Below are 12,131 nucleotides of genomic sequence, written 5' to 3' on the forward strand. Positions count from 1 at the left end.
CGTATTAAATCGCGTAACGAGCTGTGATTATCAGATGTCGTAGCGGCGAGTTAAATGTGGGTGCTGCTGGACAAGCGATCGTAATGTCGGCATCGTAGGTGAAGCGCCCGCTCGATAGCCGTAGCTTCTTTGATGAAGTCTGTCATGGTGCTTGGCGGGTTCCGCAAAAGTCCGGCGAACAATTGCTCTTTAACGCCACGCATGAGGTAGCGTAACTTTTTGTCGTCGGTCATGTGCGGGTCAGCTTTACGGAAGAGACGGGCCATGTCCTCAGCGAACATTGCGACCGTTTCATTGGGTTTCTGAACCCGTAGCTCGAGCATATGTTGCGCACGTTCGCGCCGGTCAACATCGGCAAATGTGTCAATCATCCCTCTTTTAAAGTCACTCCATGTTGACAAACTGCCTTCTCTGTTCTCGTACCAAGTACGAGCACTGTCGTCGAGATAGAAATAGGCGCGGGAAAGCCTTTGTTCAAGAGACCACTGGTTGGTATTGGCGACACGTTCATAGTGATCAAGCCAGTCTTCGACGTCTTCATGTGGTCCACCACCAAAGGGATCAGGCACCAGCGGTGAAAAAAAGGTTACCTGAGATGGGGTTGGTGAACTGCTGTCTCGTAGTAACTGTTGTGGACTGGCGGTTGCCATTGGTAGATGTGAGCGCTGCCTTGTAGAGTGTTCCTGCGAGGGGGTGCACTCTGGAGGGAGGCTTCGCAAGCGACGACTGAAGCGATGCACGGGAGTGTCGACAAGTGCTTCTGGACTGGATGAACGGCTCCCCGTGGGAGTGTGGAGCATCAGGTGGTGTCGCGGGCCAGCACCTCCACCAGTGTCGCAGTACAACGTGAACAAAGCACAAGTACGCCTTGAGGCAGCGAAAGTAGCGTATTTTCAACAGCTAAGCCGCAAGATTGTCTTCTTTGTTGTTGAGTCAAGCCAGAGGCCCACTACATTATATATATATATATATATATATATATATATATATATATATATATATATATATATATATATATATATATATATATATATATTGTGAAGAAGAAAGAGCATCGTTGGCAAGCACCATCGCCACCGCTTGGGTACAGGGTGCTGGGCTTCGCTCGCTCGGCTCGTGCTGATCATCGCCGGCATCTGCTTGACCGTTGCTCTTGCACGATCGTGTTTCTTCGTAGGACCACCGTCGCAACAGTCGCCAATAAACCCTTTTTCAATTGGTGGAGGGTGCTGACATTCCCCGTCGCCTGAACCTGGGTGCTGCCATTCGCCGTCGCCTGAACCTGGAGCTGCGCAACCGAACGCTACCTCCCATCATGGCTACCAACAACGCGCAACCTGGCTCTTCCACTCCATCCCCCAGCAACCCCGGCGTTCTTCGTTTGCGAGACCCCAAGGTCTTTAGCGGAGCTGATGAGACCGACGTGGAAGACCGGTTCGCTAACTACGAACTGGTGAGCGTAAACAACAAGTGGGATGACGCGGACAAATTGACTAACGTCATCTTTTACCTCACTGACGTGGCCGAAATGTGGTATAACAACCACAAAAACGACATTACGACGTGGTCCATCTTTAAAACTTTGTTTGCTGAAGTTTTTGGCCGACCCGCAGTCCGCAAGTCCAGAGCCGAACAACGCTTGCGGACTCGCGCACAAAAGCCAAAGGAATCTTTTACCAGCTACATCGAAGACATTATTGGTCTTTGCAACCGTGTGAACACCACCATGACCGAGTCGGAGAAGATTCAACACATCCTAAAAGGGATAAATGACGGTGCATATCAGCTGCTCCTGGCCCGTAATCCTGCCACCGTTGCGGAACTTGTCACTTTGTGTCAAAGTTTCGACGAGTTGAGTAAGCAGCGCGCCCTGACTCGGCCATTTTCCTCACACGCCGACTCGCTCTCCAGTCTCACTTCTGTTCCCGACCACTCACCAACCCTGCAAGAGATTAAAGACTTCGTGCGTGAAGAAGTAGCTCGGCAACTGTCGTTGATTCCCTTCACGCAGCAGCCGCCGTCCTCTCGTCTGCCCTCACCACTCCGCGACGTTATTGCCGAAGAGGTAGCTCAGGCTGTTCCCGTCGCTGCCCACCAGCAGCCTGTGGCCATGCCTGTTGCCCATGCGCCGGCTATGCAGCCCGTGGCCGCGCCTCTTACGTATGCCCAGGTGGTACGTAGCAGACCCCGCCAGCAGCATTTGCCACCCATGTCTTCAGTTGCTCTCCACTCCACCCCTTTTTCGACACCTTGGGCCGCACCACGAGCCAGCAATTCCTGGCGCACTCCTGACAATCGACTGATCTGCTACGCCTGCGGTACTCCAGGACATGTGGCACGATATTGTCGCCGTCGCTTCCAACCACTCCACGACGCTACTCGGCCGTTACAGTATGACCCACAGCCCATGCACATACCTGCTCCCTATCCCTCACCGCAGTATGGATACACTAACTTTCCCGAGTCTCGGTCACCCCAGCCTCAAACTCACTCTCCCCGCTCCCCATCTCCTTGCAGGCGATCACTGTCCCCAATGCGTCCTATACCCGCTTCCTCCAACCGGGAAAACTGAACGCCGCAGTTCCAGAGGCAAGAACTGCGCCGTCGTCGAAATGCTCAAGTCCTCGCACTTCACCAGCTAACGTCGTCGCTATATCTGTCGATGGTGTTTCTACCTTTGCCCTCGTCGACACAGGTGCTGCCGTTTCTGTTATAGCCGCCCAGCTCTGCCGCTCCCTACGCAAAGGGACCACGCCACTCTCTGGGCTATCGCTTCGTACAGATAGCGCAACACAATTTCGACCTCTCGGCACCTGTACGGCCCGCATATTCATCCAAGGCTCTATGTACGTTGTCGAGTTCATCGTCCTTTCGGTGTGCTCGCATGAAGTTATCCTCGGGTGGGACTTTCTGTCAAATCATCATGCCATCATCGACTGCGCACGCGCTGAAGTTCAATTTTCGCACCTGTGTGACGAACCTTTACACGAAACTCTTGAGCGGTCGCCAAAACTTGTCGTGCATGAGGACACTGAAATTCCGCCAGCCTCTCTTGCCGTTGTCCCGGTTTGCTGCGATGACTATAATGATGCTACAGTAATGTTTACACCTTCCGACATTTTCATGAGCCGCAGAGCCCTTTCCTTGCCTTTCGCTACACTCGACGTCACTGCGGGCCGAAGCAATATCTTCGTCCACAACCCCCTTTCTGCGCCGCTTACGCTACCTGCCGGCGAATGTCTTGGTCGAGTGAAGTACCTCGATTCCTCTTTATTCCTTAACATGCCAGACGAATCGTGCAGTAGCGCCTCGACCGAACTCTTTGCCCTTTCCCCACTGGAATGCTCATCGAGTGACACCTTCTCGAGTTCCATCGCCGACACCTTAAGTGCCCATGAACGCGCCGAGCTTCTTAATCTCCTCCAGCACTTCGCGAATTCATTCGACGTTTCTCAGCCGCAATTGGGCCGGACTTCCGCAGTGCACCACTACATTGACACCGGTTCGCACCAGCCATTGCGTCAAAGACCGTACCGTGTCTCTGCTGCAGAACGTCACGTCATCAACGACCAGGTCGAAGAGATGCTACGCCGTCACGTTATTCAACCATCGCACAGTCCTTGGGCATCTCCTGTCGTTCTAGTTCGAAAGAAAAATGGATCGATTCGATTTTGCGTCGACTACCGGCGATTAAACAAGGTGACGCGGAAAGACGTCTATCCATTACCGCGCATAGACGACGCCCTTGACAGCCTCCAAGGAGCCGAATTCGTCTCCTCCTTAGACTTACGATCTGGATACTGGCAGGTTCCTATGGCAGAAGCTGATCGCCAGAAAACTGCGTTCATTACACCAGATGGCCTGTACGAATTTAACGTAATGCCATTTGGTCTTTGTAATGCTCCTGCCACGTTTGAACGACTCATGGACAACACACTGCGTGGACTGAAGTGGTCTGTGTGTCTATGCTACCTCGACGACATTGTCGTTTTCTCCCCCGATTTTCCTACGCATCTGCTTCGGCTCCAACTGGTTCTGACGTGTTTAACCAACGCTGGGCTCCAACTGAACCTTAAAAAGTGCCGCTTCGCCGTGCGAGAGCTGTCCATCTTAGGGCACATCATCTCCAAGCATGGTGTTCGACCCGACCCTGCAAAACTGCGAGCAGTCGCTGAGTTCCCGAAACCTACTACACTGAAAGGATTACGCAGTTTTGTCGGACTATGCTCATACTTCCGGCGCTTCGTGCGAAATTTTGCTTCGATCATGTCACCACTGACCAACCTCCTGCGCGGTGATGCAGACCTTTCATCCTGGTTTTCTGACTGCGAAGTCGCGTTTGCCACGCTCCGTAGTCTGCTAACATCTCCTCCAATTCTTCGGCATTTCGACCCAACAGCTTCAACGGAAGTTCACACAGACGCTAGTGGGGTTGGTCTAGGCGCCGTCCTCGCCCAACGCAAGCCGGGCTACTCCGAATACGTCGTCGCTTATGCGAGTCGCACACTTACTAAAGCTGAGGCCAATTACAGCGTCACTGAAAAAGAGTGCTTGGCGCTAGTGTGGGCGCTTCGCAAGTTCCGCCCTTATTTGTACGGTCGCCCATTCGACCTGGTAACGAACCACCATGCACTTTGTTGGCTCGCCACATTGAAAGACCCTTCTGGCCGCCTAGCTCGGTGGGCACTGCAAATCCAGGAGTACGACATTCGTGTCATCTATCGCAGCGGACGCAAGCATTCTGACGCCGACGCCCTGTCGCGTTCGCCTTTACCTCCCGACTCGGCCTGCGGAACCACTGGTACCAACTCCATCGCATCTCTCGACCTCGACTCCTTTACCAATGAACAACACAAGGACCCGTGGATCGCTTCCCTTTTTAACTGTCTTTCTGGATCGTCAACCACTGCGGTACCACGATCTCTCCGACGTCAAGCTGCTCATTTCGCCATTCGTGATCGGCTGCTACACCGACGCAACTACGCCCCCGAAGGTCGTAAGTGGCTCTTGGTTGTCCCGCGCAGCTTGCGATCACAAATCTGCGCCTCCTTTCACGACGATCCCCAATGTGGTCATGCCGGAGTTTTCAAAACTTACGAACGCATTCGCCATCGCTTCTACTGGCGCGGAATGTATAATTTCGTTCGAAAATTCGTTATGGGCTGTCCTGACTGTCAACGCCGCAAATCACCGCCTTTCCACTCGTCCGGTGCGCTTCAACCGCTTCTGTGCCCTGCCAAACCTTTCGATCGGATCGGAATTGATCTCTATGGCCCTCTACCGACAACATCAGATGAAAATCGGTGAATCATAGTCGCTGTGGACCATTTAACACGCTACGCTGAGACCGCCGCCCTTCCAAGTGCCACTGCGCGAGACGTAGCATCCTTCATCCTTCACCGCTTCATACTACGACATGGTGCACCTCGAGAACTACTAAGCGACCGAGGTCGAGCCTTCCTATCAGAAGTCGTGACGTCTCTGCTTTCTGAATGTCATGTTGTTCATCGCAAGACCACGGCATAACACCCGCAGACTAACGGGCTCACGGAAAGATTTAACCGCACCCTTGGCGATATGCTCGCCATGTATCCATCCGATCATACTAACTGGGATCGCATTCTTCCATTCATCACGTTCGCCTATAACACCGCGGCACAGTCTACCACTGGATTTTCACCTTTCTTTCTTCTTTATGGACACGAACCATCCCACACCATCGATACTCTCCTTCCATACCGTCCTGACGCATCCGAATGCCCATCTGTGTCCGAAGCTGCCCGAAATGCGGAAGAGTGCCGTGAACTCGCACGCACCTTTACGCCACAAGAACAACAGCGCCAGAAAGAAAACAACGCCGACTCTTCACAAAGCCCCAGCTATTCCCCGGGATCACTTGCATGGCTGGCTGTTCCTTACCAAACCCCCGGCATTTCCTTAAACTTGTTCCAAAGTACGAGGACCCATACCGCGTTTTGGAGCAAACCTCGCCGGTGAATTTTCTCATCGAGCCACTTTCCCCATCTGACGACATGCGCCGGCGTGGACGTGACATCGTCCACGTCGCCCGCCTTAAGCCATATCATAGTCCTCTGCCTCCAGACTCTTAGGTCGCCAGGATGGCTCTTTTTCGGCGGGGGCAAATTGTGAAGAAGAAAGAGCATCGTTGGCAAGCACCATCGCCACCGCTTGGGTACTGGGTGCTGGGCTTCGCTCGCTCGGCTCGTGCTGGTCATCGCCGGCATCTGCTTGACCGTTGCTCTTGCACGATCGTGTTTCTTCGTAGGACCACCGTCGCAACAGTCGCCAATAAACCCTTTTTCAATATATATATATATATATATATATATATATATATATATATATATATATATATATATATATATATATATATATATATATATATATATATATATATATATATATATGGGGAAGAATACGCTAGCCTTCTCTTTGGCGGAGCAAGCGCACATTGCCTTTCCAGCCGGGGTCGTCTGCGCGCGCCGCGCGCCCTTATCTCGTCTCGTGTCGTGAGTGAACAAAAGGAGGGGAAGGGGGCGCTTCTGGTTCCCACGTTCGAGCGCTTGCCTCTTGCCGCCACAGCGGGCTGAAGCTTCGACGGGCAGCGCTCTAAACACGGAAAAACGGTGCCAAAAGTGTACCTGGAGCGGCCGTCCACATAGAGATGCACTTTACACATAAAAAACTGCCATCAGCGGTGACACAGCCCTTAGAACCAGCGTGCGCTGCCCACTGAAGGCGCTTCTTATCAACTCCGTGACTACGCACGGACCTTGTGGTCATCTACTGTGGCTGCGCTTCAGGAAACTTGGTTACTCAGCAAGCGCATGTTTACTACAAATAATATTGCTCCTAAAAATGCTAGCATTACTTCGTAAAACATTCGGATAAGTTGCTATCGCTTTCATTGCTTCACCCTTTTGGCGAAACAGAGAATTTTTCAATCTTCATCGAACGTCTTGGTCTCTACACTCCTATAGAGAACCCCTGGCGGTAGAAATTCACATAAGCATATACGGTTTTGCACGCAAAACCACATAAATAATTTGAAATTCATCTGGCGGTAGATTAATCCTTACGCAAGTTCTAAACTAGCGATTCTCTCTCGACATTCCAGTGGCTAAAATTCTGCAGTTTTTGTCATTTTGTGTCGGGGGTGTTTCAGAAGGACCAGAGAGACCACAGAACCGATACGTCTTCGGTTTATTGTTGACAGAACAGGAAAATAAAAAAATGCAGAGCGTGCCCCTGGCTACTTCTTCTTCCTCGCCTCCGAGCTCCATCTTCAATCTGTTTTCTACAGGGGGAATGGTTTTTTTTTCTGTAATTGCTATAAATTACCTCTACTGCCTTCGTCTTTTCTGTAGGTTTATTAGGTTGTTACTCTCTTGTTTAGTAATCAATCCGACGTACAGCCTTTCAAATGACATTTAAAGAAACGCTAAAATGGCACAATAATACTCAATTGTCCCCAATAAAAATGCAGTGATAGAGTTAATTGTACTCAGGAGAGCCATGACGCAATCGAGCGATTTTTTTATCTACGTCCAGTACTCCTTAATATATTTCTATACTCAAATTTTATCTCCCATGAATACCATGCACTAGCAGGCAATGTCGACATTGTGCAAAGCGTAACTGAATTATTATGTTCACGACCAACGTGAACAAAACTTGACGTCACCTTATGAAGATGACCAAATCAATATAATTTGTCATAGGTAATACGAGATACGTATCTCGTATTACTGACCCCTCTTTTCAATAGCTAAGCCCCGAGCATGTACGGTTAGTCAGCATCGATAGTAACTCCACTATGAAATGCCAGAGTACAGATTCTGATACATTTTGTTGCGCGCATTCTCACAGCTCGCCTCCTCGTTAATAACGAATGCCGATGTATTTGCATTGCAGTCGTTCAATATTGACGTGCGAAGGATGGATTGGTATCCGTATTGGGATAACTACTTGCTGGGAATTCGTAAGTTTTTTTTTAAGGCCCAAGATTCGGATCTCTCTAAGGACCGGAGACAGGTGAAAAGGTGAGCACATTCGTAAATGCGAAGATGTTCACGTGTGTTGCCCGATTTTTCTGAAGAGTATAAATTTAGGCTAAAACCAGTATATAGTACAACATTAGCGTCACTGTGACATTCCTTTTTGCCTAATTATGAACATGAAAATGAACGGAAAAAAGGAGCATTTCATAGAAAATATCCTGAACTGATTCTATAACTATGTCTACGTTATACGTTTCGCGTTCTGCAGTAATGTTGCTATGAAGTGCGACCAACTTGTCCCGCTAACCATAGCGTCGTTTCCTAGGACATATATTCATTGTCGTTGATTGATTGATTGATTGATTGATTGATTGATTGATTGATTGATTGATTGATTGATTGATTGATTGATTGATTGATTGATTGATTGATATGTGGGTTTTAACGACACAAAGCCACCTTATGATTATCATTTCTAAAAAATGCTGTAGTGGAAGGCTCCGAAAAGTTTGACCACCTGGGGTTCTTCAAGTTGCACCCAAATCTGTATACATAGTCGTTGTCGTCTATGTAAACACTGACAGACACACGGCTATACACTCTTGATACACTTTTACTTTGTTCAATTCACGGCTGCCTGAATTACGGAAGATTACTTGATTGGATTGCAAGTAAACGTTCTGTTTCACTTCAAGTTATGTTTGACAGACTTGTACTCATTGTAGCACAAATTTAAGAGATTTTTTTTTAAGAATGGACGATGCTTGAGTACGATACATATAAATGGCACCTAACAATTCTATATGCCTGCCCGAGTAATATGAACCATATGAAACTTACGGCTGCATGAATCTTTTTTTTTTTTCATTTCAGACTCTACGTTGTACGATTGTCCTCAAGAGCACTTCTGCTGGTTTTACTGTGTCAAATAATGATGACGACGACAGCATGAGTCTTCAGAATCATTGTGGTGAAGCATTCTCCAACGAAACATGAAACGCTGCTTGTCCTGTTGATTCTATGACCAAAACTGCAGCAGACAAGAGTACTTCAATACCTTAAGAAAAGGTGTTGTAAAAATGTTTCGGTAGTGTTTTCAGAAGTCTGGAATGTCCATGTAAATAAACAGTCGTCTTAACATTTACTAATTTAGCTATGCCACCTGACAATTTAGAGGGAGCTATTGAGACGCTGTAAGAAATACCAAACAGAAATAAATTAATTTGTACGCTCAACGAATATATATATATATATATATATATATATATATATATATATATATATATATATATATATATATATATATATATATATATATATATATATATATATATTGCACATTGCTTCCCAGTGCCGAAAATCATCCACAAACCATTATTATTGTAGTGGCAACCCCCCGCATCAAATCACGGTCTATCCCGCTCAAAAAATGTCACTCATTACAGGTGCAACTTTAGATCCGATACAAGCGCAAGATTCCTGAACATACAGCGTATCCTTTAATTTAAAAATCTGGCGCTTGTATCGGATCTAAAGTTGCACCTGCGCTGAGTGACATTCTTGAGCAGATTGAACCGTGATTTCGTGCTAGATTTGCAGGGGATTGCCAGTACAATATTTCGGTTTCTGGATAAATTTTTGGTACTGGGCAGCAATGTGCAAATATACACGTTTGCACAAGATGTTTGGGGAGGCTTGTGACGAAAGAAGGTTCTGACAAAATTCTGTGCGACGCCAACGTCGTGCGTAACTTGTAGCTTAACCTCACTAGTGACAAATTATGCTTCATCCGACTTCCCTTGACGAAACATGATATTGACCACGCCGTGAAGCTAGGGCACTTCCACAGCGTCCTTGAACGAGCTGGTGTGGTCTGTCACAGCTATACTGGTACAGACAACTCAGGTATACAACTAGCGGTTTTGCATCAAAACAAACGACGATATGTGAAATAAAATGAAGTAAGTGAAAGTGAAATAATAAATGTGCCACGCACATCACCGCTAGACAACCGACGCTCTGTTCAACCGCTATCAGTCCCAGTTATATCGCTGTTATCTGACCTTCAGTTTCCCGACCACAATTTCATCCAAAGGAAGAGTTTCTTCTATGACATTTCGACTGTTGCCTTCGTCGACATCCTGAAAACCTGACAATATCAGTCTCATAGTAGGCTCTGAAAAATTCTACTGTAATATATCGGTGCTTAAAGATGAGTACGGTCGCAGACAAGCGTCACATGGTATGCTGCATGGCAGCTCGGTGGATGTAACATGCGAACGCATACGGACGTGTTCGTATGCGTTTGCCTCTTCATTTACAGCGTGCTGATTTCTCGTCCTGTCTAAGTGACGACCACTTTAATACCAGCAAGTGATAGACAGACATGGTAGGGCTGCACAGAAACCCCGAAATTAGACTCACCAAACTACTACACGGGGTAATACACGGGGTAATGCTATTTGTGCTTAAACCAGAAAGCCGGCTCACCTTGTGAGGGCCATCGCCTTGGAAATCGCGGCGATCACGATGTGATATTCGGCTTTCGTGGACACAAAACGTATCCTCCGTATTTACTCATACGTGGATGTCGCTGGCACGTCCTCATAACAACTTCGCGCACGTATCCTTCTTGTAGCAACGGGCCTTTCAATTCCTGTCGCGTGGCGTATCCTGTGACCGACTTCACGTCGCATCCACTTTCGCTCCGTCACGACGTAAGATGCGTACTGTTACGGTTAGGGCAGTCGCGAGATGTGGTCGCCCAGATATATAAAGTAGCAACGGTGCGCGTCAGCCTGCTCAGCGACGGCAGCTGCTATCTCTTATGGGGATGACGCAACTTCAAGACGAAAGGGGGCGTTGCTATAGTAACCGGTAAGTCTGTTAACTGGTTGGAACCACATGGCACGATCTTGTGAACGAAAAACGCGACGAGCAGCGAGTGCCGGCGTTGCAGCCGACCACGCATGGTTGCTGTAGCAACGGCACATGGAACCACGTCTTCACGTTGCGTCGTACCGCCGATAGCCGCTGCCTTCCTTAGACCAAATATATAAAAGGTTAGGAGGGGACACTCTCATAGACCATGCATAGGCCCCTGCGGATGATTTGGGTTCGCAGCGCAACAAACAGGCGTGGGCAACTGTGCAGCCTCAGAGATGTGGGAGCGCGGAAACGGTGATCCTGAAGGCTGTTTTCAGGCGATTCGAAAAACAGCCTCCGAGACCACCGCTGTTCGCGTGATCGTCTCTGATGCCATATAAACTTTCATTTTATGAACGCGTTCTTTGCGTGCATCGATTAGCTTCGTGTAAGGTGCACCGTCAAAGCGGCAAACACACGATGTCACTGTGTGTCTACGCACACATTTTGAATAAAACATGAGTATCGTAGGAAGAGCGACAATTTTTATTTTCAAATCATATTCTTGGTAAGTGCATGCCCATTTTATTTTAATGTTTGACAAACGCGGGCACGAAGAGATAGGTTTATTGAACTGCACGACGCAGCAATACAGCCGCCATATCATCAGTACAGAATACACAGGAAAAAAATAAACATATAGGCGATATTACAAAAGACCCGCAGAACAGTAAAAATGCAGTCCGCAGTAAATGCAAACAACTACACATACATTGCACAACGCAATACGGCAGTAGTTGCCGTATAGCCAGCGTAGCACTCGACTCAGAACAGCATGAACTGAAGAAAAGAAAAAAAAAAGATGTTGGCTGCGTTTTATCTTTCGCACTCATCGCTCAGTCGTGAAAAACGGTTGCAAAAGAAGTTACTGCCGCCAAAACAAAGACCCCGCCATGGTGGTCTAGTGGCTAAGGTACTCGGCTGCTGACCCGCAGGTAGCGGGATCGAATCCCAACAACGGCATCTCTCATAATCATATAATCATATGGTGGTCACACACGCACTGAATTCTAATGCATAGGCTAGCACAAATAAAGCCTAAGAACTCTAGCGACGACTCACTTTCTTGGGCAAAAAAAATTTTCTCGCAAGCATCCTGGGCAGCATTGCAAACAGCTGTGTGTGTGTGTGTGTGTGTGTGTGTGTGTGTGTGTGTGTGTGTGTGTGTGTGTGTGTGTGTGTGTG

This window comes from Rhipicephalus microplus, chromosome 2, assembly GCF_043290135.1.
Source record: "Rhipicephalus microplus isolate Deutch F79 chromosome 2, USDA_Rmic, whole genome shotgun sequence".
NCBI classification, from domain to species: Eukaryota; Metazoa; Arthropoda; class Arachnida; order Ixodida; family Ixodidae; genus Rhipicephalus; species Rhipicephalus microplus.